This window comes from Rutilus rutilus, assembly GCF_951802725.1.
Source record: "Rutilus rutilus genome assembly, chromosome: 7".
NCBI classification, from domain to species: Eukaryota; Metazoa; Chordata; class Actinopteri; order Cypriniformes; family Leuciscidae; genus Rutilus; species Rutilus rutilus.
The window spans coordinates 47,462,481-47,476,587 of NC_140221.1; the positions used below are offsets into that span (position 1 = coordinate 47,462,481).

The 14,107-nt window shown below is 37.6% G+C and overlaps 1 protein-coding gene across 7 annotated transcripts in view; it reads right to left on the reverse strand.

The window, feature by feature from the left end:
- dnm1a (dynamin 1a) overlaps positions 1-14,107 on the reverse strand; it is a gene marked incomplete at its 3' end in the record, with an annotated part of 95,836 nt that overhangs the window by 21,423 nt on the left and 60,306 nt on the right. The window lies entirely within an intron of this gene.

A 14,107-nucleotide genomic window follows, 5' to 3' on the forward strand; every position in this document is an offset into this window, starting at 1 on the left:
TTAAAGCAGATTAAAAACACCACATAGACACATAAACAACATTAAAAGCTGGATTTTCACCACAGGGGGACTTTAGGGCTACATTTTAAATACCCGGATGATGCACTTAATTAAAACGAAAAGATTAAAGTCTGTAATGTTGGACACTTCATGCACTCGACTGTCGCAGATTTAATTACGTAGCGAAAGGGGAGGAGCCTCAGTATAGTGCATCATTTAGGACATTAGTGTGAGAGGTTTATTCAGATCATTAACATGAGTGATAATAACAGTGATGAGTGACTATAGTAACAAAGAAAGAGTGCAGAGGGAAAAAACAGCCCCCAGTGTGAGTGTGTGTGAGAACTGTGTGTGTGTGTGTGTATATATATATATGAGTGATGTTCAGTCTCCGCCACACGCGGCTGGAACTGATTAGAGTCGACAGACCTAAAATAACCCGTCAGGGCGGGCGAGCGGTCGAGTCTGGTCCGCCACAGCGTCATTAAACATCTCTGAGTCTGATTGCAGACGCTGGCAAACCTGAGTTCGAGATCTCTTCTGCAACTCTACTTGGGGCTTTTCGTCAGTTTCAGGGGTTTTCCGAGTGCGTTCGCTGCTCGTCATCACATATAAAACACACTTCGCCACGGTGCAGAAGGGATGACGTCATCTATGAAGCCATAGCAACCGTCTTCTCCACACACACACACACACACACACACACACACACACACGTTTACTTAGCTATCTAAATGGGGACTCTCCATTGGCGTAATGGTTTTTACACTGTACAAACTGTATATTCGGTCTCCTCCTTACACTAACCCGACCCCTAAACCTACCCATCACACACACACACACACACACACACACACACACACACACACACACACACACACACACACACACACACACACACACTAAACCTACCCATCACACAAAACTTTCTGCATTTTTACATTTTTAGAAAACCTTTAATTACTTTATTTTTATTCCAGATTTACAAATTAGGACGTTTTGAGGATGAGGTTTTTGTTGAGATTTTGTCATGTTTTGGACACTTCTGGGTACAAATTTGTCTCCAAAGTAGAGTTAAGTAGGTACACACACACACACACACACACACACACACATACACACACACACACACAGTTTCTGACTGGGGAGCAGTTGCTCAGTGACTCACACTTTTCCTTTTCCTCAGCCAGATTTGGAAAGAGAGGCTTGAGGAAAGGAGGGAAAAGAGGAAACGATAGAAAGATCATGGCTGCGCTCTTAAAGAAACAGTGATCATTCTGTCATTGCTTCTTCCCCTCGTTTTAATGTTGTTTATGTGTCTATGTGGTGTTTTTAATATGCTTTAAGACAAACCATGTGTAAGTTCATAAGTCGACACCATTGCTGAGTATTCTCTCCTTAAAACTGCAGTGAACCAAAGACAGTCTCAAAAACACGCTTTGAAATCGCTGGTGTTTCTGACGTCACAAACTACCTTGTAACCAATCAGATCAACGTGTGATCGTCAACCAGTGGATCTCTGAGCTGAGCGGAGTCAAAATACTCCTCTCTAGCTATTTTCTTCTAGTCAACTAACGTGCTGGTCATTAAATGGCTTTCCTGAGGTAAATGTAACGTTCTGTGACATAATTGTTCACCTGCAGTTTTATTGACCTCTTTCCGTGGGTGAAAAACACTGATTGATCGATATTATGTATGAGGCATAAATACCTTTCAGTAAGTTGTACTGTATCTTTAAATAAAAAGTAACAGATGATCGGTTTACTTGACCTGAGGCGCTACAGCGATCGGTCACGTCACATTTACAAGCGCCAAAACGGTATTTATTGTCTGAATTTCGTAATAAAATGGACAGAACCTGAGAGCTGAGAATTTTTTTCATATCAGAAGTAATCTGCTCTGTCTAGTCTGTCGGTCTCTGTGTCCTCTTTGCTCCGTCATTTTTCTCTGCGTGAGAAAATGGATGTGTGGCGCGAGAGCGTGTGAAAAGTGTCAATTGCGTGAGTCTCGCGCTGAATGCGTAGAGTTGGCAGCCCTGCTTTTAGAAGGGGGATAAATCGACGGCAGCGTTCCGCCATGCTTCTTCTCCATGTGAGGATTCATTACATTAGACTAGAGTGCGCGCCGCATGCACACAGTGCTTCTTCATGTGGGGATTGTTTACATCAGAGTGCGCACGTGTTTCGCGCAGCATATACGCAGTGTTTGTTTAAGCGGTTGATGGAAAATAAGCTAATGCGCGTTCTATAAATATAAATTCTGATCTATTATTTTTCACGGTATTTTGAAGTGCCCGCGATAACAATATCGTGCATATTCATTACCGCGATTTATCGCATTACCGAATACCGGCACATGTCTACTAGTAAACGGTGACAATGATCATTTTTGTGTTACTTTCAAAATAAAAGAACCATTAAAACAGAATCCAGAAACCAAAACACTGACCTGAAAAACACAATGAAACATTAAGAACCCGTATAATCTTGTGAATCATTCAAAACATGTCAAAAACTCATTTTCACAGAGAACAAAAAAATTAAGAAGTCAATATTTACAACCATAAAAAAAAAAAATCATATTGTGATTTGAAGATTTTGCATTATATTCATTAGAATTAAGCAATTTCACACTGAACACTCAATAGCCGCGTTTCCATTACCCTTCAAATTGCGCAAATTGAAATTGCGAATTGAAAATACGCCCAATGGAAACACGTAATTTTCGCAAAAACTCCCATTTATCGCAAAAACAGTGTTCCCGCTCGCGTGAGGAGGTTTTTCAGGCAATTCGATAAAGAAATATTGCAAATCTGCAATGGAAACAGTTTTTGCGCATTTATAGGTCACCTGACGTAGACGAGGCGGTGTGTTTGGACAGAATACGAGACAGAGCTCTTTTATTTATTAAATTCATAAAAGACAAAAGAATTACAGGAATACTGGATTCTAAACCTCAAATAAAGGCCACAATCAAGACCTGGACGCAGATCTGAGGGAGAAACACCCAGAAACTCCTCAAATGTGCCGCTCACAGTATAATAAGGGTCATTCCTCACCATTAATGCTTGGAAAACACACACACATCTCCTTCCATTACTAATAATGGCCAGTGCAGTGCGTGGGATATAGTACATAATCATACCAGCGTCCGTTGACATGGTTTTTGGAATGATTTTACTGATCGCGAGAGGAAAAATGAAATTTTAGTCGCATAACATCAGTTAATGGAAGTTAATGAAGTTTTGTGCAAATCTGTAATGGAAACGCACCTAATAATGATATGATATAATGATATATTATTTATATTATATTCAGCATTTACTGATCTTTCAAAACCTCATTTTTACTAAGAACAAAAAAAAAATTAAGAATTTAAAATCAAGTCAATATTTAGAACATTAAGATTTTTTGTTTTGTTTAGATTTTGCATTATATTTATGAGAATTAAGCAGATTTCCCACTTAACACTCAATTATATGATATAATGATATATTATTTAAATTAAGCATTTACTTATTATGGTAGTATTTTCTGTGGTCAATTTTAATGATGTTTTTTAAATAAAAAATAAAAAAATCCCTGTAAATGGAGTCATTTTAAAAATTATTTTAAAACATTTAAAAAGCTACATATAAAAAACTGAATTCTGTAACCTAGAAAATGTTATTATGTGATATTAAATGGTTTAACGTGCAATTATGTGTTTCCTCATTTTCTTTTATCATGTCAAGCATTAGAGCTTAAAGTGCGAAAAGCAACACAATAAAAGTAAATAAAAAAATACAATAAAATGCACACAGGTCAGACCGTTTTAATGGTCCTAAAAATCGATTTTCCTCATAAAAATAAACTTTTTTTTTTTGTGACCAAGGCAGTTTTCTGTAAAATTCACTCATAAACATCAACTCAGGAAAGCAGCATTGTGTGTATTTCAGGGGTGTGTGTGTGTGTGTGTGTGTGTGTGTGTGTGTGTTTAAAGAAAAAAACCCCACAGAGAGTCATATATACAGAGCAACAGACCACAGCGCTGCGACTAAACATAACCTCACGTTACACACACACACACACACACACACGCACACGCATGGAAGTCATCAGCGGGTGAGAAGTCAGACATCAGTGTATATCAGTCGTGACCTCTGACCTCCCCAGCTCCCAAAACACACACACACACACACACACTGAATGATTCTCCATATGGTCTTGTAAAGTCTCGATGGCTCTGAGTTTTCTTAAGACATTTTTTGACTCCGACCCAAGAACTCTGGGTAATCACTTCTAGCAACACTCAGACGTCGCTCCTTCATCGCATCGCATATATATTTTTATAAAATTAGAGATGTTTCTTTCCTATGGCCAACCACACGGACTGAACTGGGAATATTTTCCGTTGTTTTGTTTTCGGTGTGACTAATACTCGCGCGCAATTATAAGAGCGGAGGAAGTTCAGACTCGATTCATAAACACACTTCTCACGGGCCGCTACGATAATACAAACAAACACGCTTTTAAGACGTGTGCATGTTTACACACGTCCATGTTCATGCGTTCGCCTCAGAACCGACATAGAGAGCCATAATGGTATTATATATGTAGAACTGAACCAAAAACTTATGAACTGAACCAAAAATGAAGTGGTCTGAAACAGAAATGTGCTGTGTGTGTGTGTGTGTGTGTGTGTGTGAGAGAGACTGGGTTAGCATCAAAGAGACGTGGAGAAGCATCTGGGAGCAATAATGCCGCTCTAACCCTTCATTACCAGAACGACTGCGCCTTGAGCTCAAGCCAATGGCAATTTTCTAAATGCATGGTTTTTCCCCCCGTCTTTTCTGTCTTTAATTCACAAAAGGAAAAAAGGAAAGCGTCATTCTGCGCAGAACGATCCCTCATACAGCGCTTGCTTTTGGAGAAGACGCTCTGAAATGTAAAGATGCGAAACGACTCACAAAATGATCTGAAACTTCTCTGAGGCTTTTTAGTTGTTACACTCAGAGGAGTATTAATCTGGGGATCTGAGGGCCGTAGGATTGCAGCGAATTACACTGAATTTGTACAAAAAATTATAAATAAATATCGCGACATAGGCTAGTGTCTGTGAATATTAAACCACTAAAAGACTAAATATGAATCCTGCGTGTCTGTGTGAATGAATGGCGCAGAAACTCAAGTCTTCACGGCAACCCGTCAAAATAAAAGTTCAGTTTAACTTGAGGAAATTGTGACAAATATATTATTGTTGTACAGTAGAATTTGCTACATCGCAATGTAATAATACTAACACTAACAATAGTAATTATTATTATTAAAACAGTTTAAGGAATAATCAAGATTTGTTTTATGTTTTACTTTTAACAGTAAAGCTGTGCAGCACTTTGTTTAATTTCATATGATTTCATTTGATTGCCAGAAAAATTTAAATACACAACACAGAATTTCTGAATAAAAAAAAATTCATAGAAATATATTTTTTTTATTTTTTTTTATTCATTCAATTAATTGGATATGCTTTTTAAATTATTGCAATGTAATTAAGCCATTAAAATGGAATCCATAAAATTTAAAACAGAATTTGAGAAAAAAAAATGCATTTCAAAGGGCCCTAAACATGTATTGTTTGTTAAACCTTTAATAAATTGTTAAATTGTAAAAAAAAAAAAAAAAAAATCATAATTTCAATTAATTAGACATGCTTACAAAAAAAAAATGGTTATAAAGTCAGAATTCTGACTTTTTTTCTTGCAATTGCGACTTTATATCACGCAATTCTGACTTTATAACACGCAATTCTGACTTTATAACACGCAATTCTGACTTTATAACGCAATTGCGAGTTTATATCTCGCAATTCTGACATATTTTCTCCGAATTGTGAGATATAAACTCACAATTGTGAGATATAAAGTCCAATTCTAAGGGGAAAAAAAAGACGGACTTTTTTTTTTTATACCTCAGAATAGTTTATCTCACAATTGCGACTTTATATCATGCAATTCTGACTTTATATCTCGCAATTCTGACTTTATAACACGCAATTGCGACTTTATTTCACGCAATTCTGACTTTATATCTCAAAATTCTGAGAAATAAAGTCAGAATTGCGAGATGTAAACTCGCAATTGTGAGATAAAAAGTCGCAATTATCTCTTAAAATGTTTTATTCTGTGGCGGAAACAAGCTTCCATATAAAATAGCCTTGTCAAGAACAAAAAAAGACAGAAAGCTGATATTTGTTATTTAAATATATTATTGCCATACAAAGAAGCACATGAATAGGGTTAATTTACTCAAGCCAAACAAACTGATGTAATAAAATATTCAAGACCGTCTGTGCAATTGAATGCAAAGTAAATCCAGTGATGTAGCATTTGGAAAAGCTCCTATGAAAATACTGACACGCTACAAAAAGAAGAAAGAGATTTTCCCCCCAGCATCGTAAAGCTGAAGGCCTTTTGCTGAGCTAATGTGATTAGAAAGAAAAAATGCGTCTCTGGTTGGAGCAGTACGAGAGAGGAGGTCTGGTTTGAGTTGATGGTCCCGAACCCTCTGAACACACACTGATGTCTACAGCAGCGACGGCTCTGCTAAACACATTAACCCCTCAGTGTCCCGCTCTAAAGTCTGCAGGCAAACAGCCTCACACCAGGACGACCTCGACCCCCCCATAGCCAAGGTCAAGCGCTGACTATACCTGCACTTCTGCATCCGTGTGCTCGCTCTTATCTGGCAGGCGTTAAAGGGTTCGTTCACCCAGAAATGAAAACTCTGTCAGTAATTACTAGGGGTGTAACGATTCGTTTTAACAACGATTCGATTCGTATCGCGATTCGTGGTTGTCGATACGATTCAAGGACGATATTGGTTCATTTAGAACGATACGATCCGAATCGATTCAGTGACTTTTTAGCAAAAAATTCTTGTAAGGGAATCAGGTATCAATTAATTATGGATATAAACAAACAAGTAAACAACAATTAATGTCAAATGCATTCACATTTTATTTGAATAAAGTAGGACTGCACGATTATGACAAAAATTATAATTGTCGATTATTCCCTTGAAATTGTAATTGCGATTATTAATTACGATTATCACAACATTGAATGATGTTTTGAATAGTTTGGCCATGGGACCCACATTTCCCCATGGCCATCAAGCCGTGACCCACCTTTTTAGGAATTATATAGGCCTATTATAATACATTTGTTTACACAAAAATTGTTGACACACAAGTTCTGTCCCCCTTTCCTTAACATACAAAAAATATGGTAAGAATATGGGGTTAAGCTATTAAACAGCAGTCCCAAACTAGTTTTTGTTAATACAATCTTGGTATGAGCCACCACAGTCATATACAAATATACAAAATAACCAGTAAGTGGCATTTTGTTATGGAAACGAACAACAATTAGGCCACCATGGTGATACACAATACTTAGAAGAACTGGTAAAGAAACATGGAAACTGCTCCTGATAAATAGCAACACACATGACGTACCAATAACGTAATTTATTGGTATTTTACTTTTATTTCTTAACTTACTAATTCACGACGTTGTATTCTCGTATGTCTTTTGCACTTTAGTGAAGTGATACAGCGCGCCGGCGCATTTGCGCGTGCAGTTGAAGAGTGTGCGCTACTGCAGTATAGCGGCTGAGAGGACAGGAAAGACCGTTTTTCTGAGGTGAGAGACTTTGCGCTGCTTGTTGTCTTCGCGCTGCTGCTGCTGCTGGCGCGTCACGCATGGCGATCACGTCACAGATAGGCAGACTGAATCGAGTAACGTTTAACGCCTTTATCATTAAAAGTGCTAAGAAAAAACATCCATATAAAGTCTGATGTGCTTAAATCCAATGCGTTATTTCCTAGTATCGATACAATCGATTCATTACCTTTTAAAACGATGTTAGATCGATATATGTCGTCCGGAAGACCAACTTGCCGAGCACAGATCGATGCAGTTGGATCGTAGGAATATAAATCGATACATCGATGTAGTTGATGAATCGTTACACCCCTAGTAATTACTCTCCCTCATGTTGTTCATCCCCGTAAGACTGTCGTTCATCTTCAGAACACAAATGAAGATATTTCTGATTAAATCTGAGAGCTGTCTCACTCCTCATAGGCTTCTCTGTTAGTGAAACTTGCCGGTCCAGAAAGTTAGTAAAGACAATGTTTAAATGTCTACAGCGGCTCAACCTTAAGGTTATCAAGCGACGAGAATACTTCCTGCCGCAAAAAAAAAAAAAAAAATAACGACTTTATTCAACCATCTCTTCTCTTCCATATCATTATATGATCTATATTATAGTGAGCCTCCGTTCTGACGTACAAGCATGGGCGTCGGTTGGGTTTGAGATGTGCTGGGGACAATGACGCATTAATTTTTTTCTCTCTTTCACGCAGGTCATGTTTTGAAAGACGATGTCCTGTAGCTTACTAATGCAAATAAATCAAAATTTATACAAAAATGTGATGATGTCCGACTCGTTTTATGAAGAAGAAAGCCTTCAGTTTTCAAAAAGCTATTCTGCTTCATAAACCATGTTGACAATATGACATGACGTGGTTTAATGTACCCAAACAACGATCACCAAATTTCTCTCTCATATTGCTCCTCAACCAAAATCGAACCCAAAGTCTAATTATTATGGACGTTATCTGAAAAAAAAGTGGTGGGTACAAAATGACTCATGACGAAATCTGGTGGGTACGCGTCCCCACCGTCCCAACCGAAATCGACGCCTATGCGTACAACCCAGAAGTGCTGCGCTGTTACACTACGTGAACTCACTCAGAGACACACAGAAGAACATGAAGAGTTGAATAAAGTCATTATTTTTGTTTGTTTTTGCGCACAGAAAGTATTCTCGTCGCTTGATAAACTTAAAGGGATGGTTCGGAGTGAAATCCACCTAGGGTCCTTTGCACCATGACCTCGAGCCAAACACCCCCCAGAAGCCTTTTCTCCCCTTAGTCGAACATTATTAAAGTTAGAGCTTATTTAGAGAGATCAGCCGGATGGTTTAGTGCAGGCGCTAATGGATCCAAGGCTGTATCTGGTAAATTACCGCACTAATAATGCCCAGAATGGTACCAAACTTCTACAGTCGTACAAACAGGTTCTGTACTCATAAAACGAGGCATTGGAAAGTTTGTAAGTACATCAGGAGTTTATTTATCAATAACACTTGCCTGACGGCTAATGCTACCGCTAACCCGGACGTCGAGGTCACTTCAGTGATTTGGGAAAAGCACGTAAAAGTCCTGCAGAAAGCGATGCATAAGGATGGAGTGTAACGACGCCCAGTTCCAGGAATGCACTAATATTTTGTTGGTAGTACCAGTTTATAACAATTATTAGTTAGCACTAAGCTGTCAACACTTCGGAAAAAAGAAGAATTTTTTTTGCATATACTGGCTTTCTGCCCGGACTTTTACGGGCTTTTCCCAAATCACTGAAGTGACCTCGACGTCCGGGTTAGCGGTAGCATTAGCCGTTAGGCAAGTGTTATTTATAAATAAACTCCTGATGTACTTACAAACTTTCCAATGCCTCGTTTTATGAGTACAGAACCTGTTTGTACTACTGTAGACGTTTGGTACCATTCTGGGCATTATTAGTGGAGTAATTTACCAGATACAGCCTTGGATCCATTAGCGCCTGCACTAAACCATCCGGCTGATGTCTCTAAATAAGCTCTAACTTTAATAATGTTCTGGGTGGTGTTTGGCTCGAGGTCATGGTGCAAAGGACCCTCGGTGGATTTCACTACGAACCATCCCTTTAAGGTTGAGCCACTGTAGTCACTTGGACTATTTTAACGGTGTCTTTACTACCTTTCTGGGCCTTGAAAGTGTCAGTGACGTTGCTGTCTATGGAGGGATCAGAAAGTGTCGGATTTCATCAAAAATATCTTAATTTGTGTTCTGAGGACCAACATGACGGAGAGTAATTACTGACAGAATCTTCATTTTTGGGTGAACTAGCCCTTGAAGCAAACATTGCATAATGCACACACTTGCATAGAATATTTTCCAGGACTTCATCTCTGTGCGCTTGCGTCTTGTTTCACCGACTTACATTTGTGCCTGCTTTTACACATCGCATTCAAGGTAAACATCTCATCAGTTCATGAAAGACTTCAGAGTGTGTTTTGGGTTCGCAGACGGAAATAAAACCGAGCCAGAATGAGCTGAACATACTGAACTCTATCATTGGCTCCCTCATAAAGAACACGAATGTTCCCGACGGCCCGCAGGAGTTTAATGAGAGGACGATGGTGTCGCAGACTGAGGCTTTTTCTGCCGAAACACGGCCGTGAAGTTCAGCGTCTCTGAGAGCAGGTTTACAACATTTCCATTCTCTCATGCTAAATATATTAATGTAATAATACAGTGTTTCCCACAGGATTGTGTGAGTGTATGTGGGAGGGAGGGATCACTTTAACAGTGTTAACTGTGAGAGTTGCACTGGATACGGTTTTATGCATTGCATGTTTTATTTGCTAAATTCACAAACCAGATTTCAAATAAAACTTTTTTTTTTTTATAGAAAAAGGGTAAAACTTAATCCAATAGTGCATGTGATTATATAAACTAATAATCAATTAATCAATTTACATAAATAAAAAATAAAAACCCTGAAAAAAGTTTGTTTTCCAAGTAAAGATCCTTATTGTTTAGTAAAGATGTTTACATATTTTAACTGGAAAAATCAATTTGCATGAGAAAAAACTGCTAAATGTTTATTTAATTTATTAATTTAATCATACGCACTAATCTGTTCAATTTTACATCTAAAATCTGCTACATTGGTTTAATTTCAATTAAATGAAAATTTTTGTTTTTGTGAATTTTCCAGTTAAAATCTTCTTTTTTTTTAAAAGAACAATTAAATGAATGCTGTTTCTTTAATTTATCATTCAGTTAATTAATCATATGCACATTCACTGTTAAATTTGATATCAAATTTTTTAAAACATTTTTTTGTGAATTATCCAGTTAAAATGTTTAAAAAAATAAAAATGTAACTAATTTATTAATTTAATTAATTATATGCACAGTTAAATTTGACATCTAAATTTGTTAATTTAATTTAAAAACTTTTTTTTGTGAATTATCCAGTTAAAATGTTAGTTTTTTAAAAAAATAAAAAATTTACTATTTGATTTAATTTTAATTTAACAAATTTAGATGTCAAATTTAACAGTGCATATAATTCATTAATTTAAAAAAAATTTTTTTTGTGAATTATCCAGTTAAAATATTTAAAAAAAATAAAATGTAACTATTTAATTTATTAATTTAATTAATTATATGCACTGTTAAATTTGACATCTAAATTTGTTAAATTTGTTAAAAATTATTATTATTATTTTTTTTTTCAGTTAAAATATGCAAGCGTCCTTAAAACAAGACAAAAATATCCACAAAGAATTTTTTTTTTTTTTTTTGCAGTGCAACATTGAGGACTTCAGGACTGCTGAGCCAGCTCCTCGCTCGAGTCCGAGAGGAGAAACCGTAGCTAAAGCAAACACAGTCGCCACCCAGAGCTCCTCCCGTGACACACACACACACACACACACACACACACACACACACACCACATCACTGCACACCACAAGAACGGGTGGAGATTCAATAGAGAAAAAAAGAATCTGAAACGACCTGATTTTTACATAAAAAAAGCATTGCTAGGTGGTTTTTTTATACTGTACTTCATGTCTGGAGCAGAAACGCTGAAAACACACACACTGAACTGTAATGCTCAGTGTCAGAGGTGTAGTTTATCATGTTTAAGTAAAACTACAGTACACTGCCATTTAAAGGTTTTTGTTCGGTAAGATTTTTAACGTTTTTAAAAGAAGTCTCTTCTGCTCACCAAGGCTGTGTTTATTTAATTAAAAATACAAAAAAAACAGTAATATTGTGAAATATTATTATAATGTAAATCAGCTGTTGTATATGTGAATATATAGTAAAGTGTAATTTATTCCTGTGATCAAAGCTGAATGTTCAGCATCATTACTCCAGTCTTCAGTGTCACATGATCCTTCAGAAATCATTCTAATATGAGGATTTGATGATCAGGAAACATTTATGATTATTATCAGTGTTGAAAACAGTTTTATTTCAGGATTCTTTGATGAATAGAAAGTTAAAAAGAACAGCATTTATTTGAAATAAAATCTTTTTATTGTAACTCTGTAACATTTTAAATGTCTTTACTGTCAATTTAATTCTTCCTTGATGAATAAAAGTATTTGTTTTCTTTTATTTATTTCCCCCCAAAAATACAAATAACATAATTCTCACTGACTCCAAACTTTTGAACGGTAGTGTTTAGTGTTTAATGTTACAAAAGATTCTATTTCTGATAAATGCTGTTCTTTTGAACTGTTTTCAACACTGATAATAATCATAAATGTTTGTTGATCATCAAATCCTCATATTAGAGTGATTTGTGAAGGATCATGTGACACTGAAGACTGGAGTAATGATGCTGAACATTCACAGGAATAAATTACACTTTACTATATATTCACATAGAAAACAGCTGATTTACATTATAATAATATTTCACAATATTACTGTTTTTTTTTTGTATTTTTAATTAAATAAACACAGCCTTGGTGAGCAGAAGAGACTTCTTTTAAAAACGTTAAAAATCTTACCGAACAAAAACTTTTAAACGGCAGTGTTACTAGTAAGATTATCATAAGGTTTACACTATTTCCATTCCCACACTTTAATAATCACAGTAACAGTGTTAAAGCTGGAGACTGGAAACGCTTTCGTAGTTTCTCCGACTGGTGATGGAGCGTCTCTATGTGGGTCGAGCTCTGCTGCCTCCCACATCAAATCTGGTCCTGATTTCGGCTCAGTTGCCCAACGTTTAAGTGTGTGTGTGTGTGTGTGGGAGAACGGGGGGGTCGTCCAGCATAAAGGCCTCTTTATTCACGCCGGACAGGGAAAGGAAATCGGCTTCAGAAGGAAAAACACAGTCCCGCACATCTGGAGTTATTACAGGCCCACCGTCATGCCAAGAAACTCCGACATTCCTGCAGCGCTACAAAGCCACGCAACTCACACACACACACTCGCATTTGGCAGACACTTTTATCTAAAGCGACTTACATTGCATTTCAAGCTACACATTTACATTCTGATCAGTTCTTGCTTTCCCTGGGACTCAAACCCATGACCTCGGCGTTGCAAGCGTCGACGCTCTACTGTTTGAGCTACAGGAAAGCTCACACACATCAGATGACCTTAACACACACACACACACACACACACACACTCACAAACACACATATACACACACACACATATTCACTCACACACACATACTCATACTCTCTCACACACACACACACACACACACACACACACACACACACACACACACACACACATTCACTCACTCACTCACACACACACACACACACACACAAACACACATGCACATTTTCCGCCAGAAACGATCCCGCTAGAAAGAATTAAAAGAATTTACAGGGACAACATTTTAATTCAAGAATTTACCGGGACATAAATACTACAGATGCAGTCAAATACATGTACAGAATCATGGACCAGTGGCACACACACACATACATACACTCACACACACACATACACTCACTCACACACACATACACTCACTCACACACACATACACTCACTCAGACTTACACATGCGCATTTTCCACCCGAAACGATCCCGCTATACCCCACCCCCCACCCTCCTCCCTGAAAGTGACACAACACATGCGGCAAATTAATGCGCTTCACTTCCTGTTGACCTTTGACCATCAACTTCCTGCTGCCACCCTAAAAAAAGCAGGACCGAAACCCAGACGAGGGAAGAGGAGCTAAGCCCCGCCTCTCTCTCCTCTCCGCTCCCTCACTCGCTCACTGGTGGAGTCAGTGACCAGTCGTGTGCCACGTCAAGCCTGCGAGTCCACGCACCGAGGCGCTCATCAGACGCCGGCTGGATCATAGGGAATGTGTTCGGGAACGCCATGCGGAGCAATATGAAGAGTCTACAGCTGAGACGTTCAGAGTCCAGGAAAACTGAGAAATACTGGGAAAACTGACA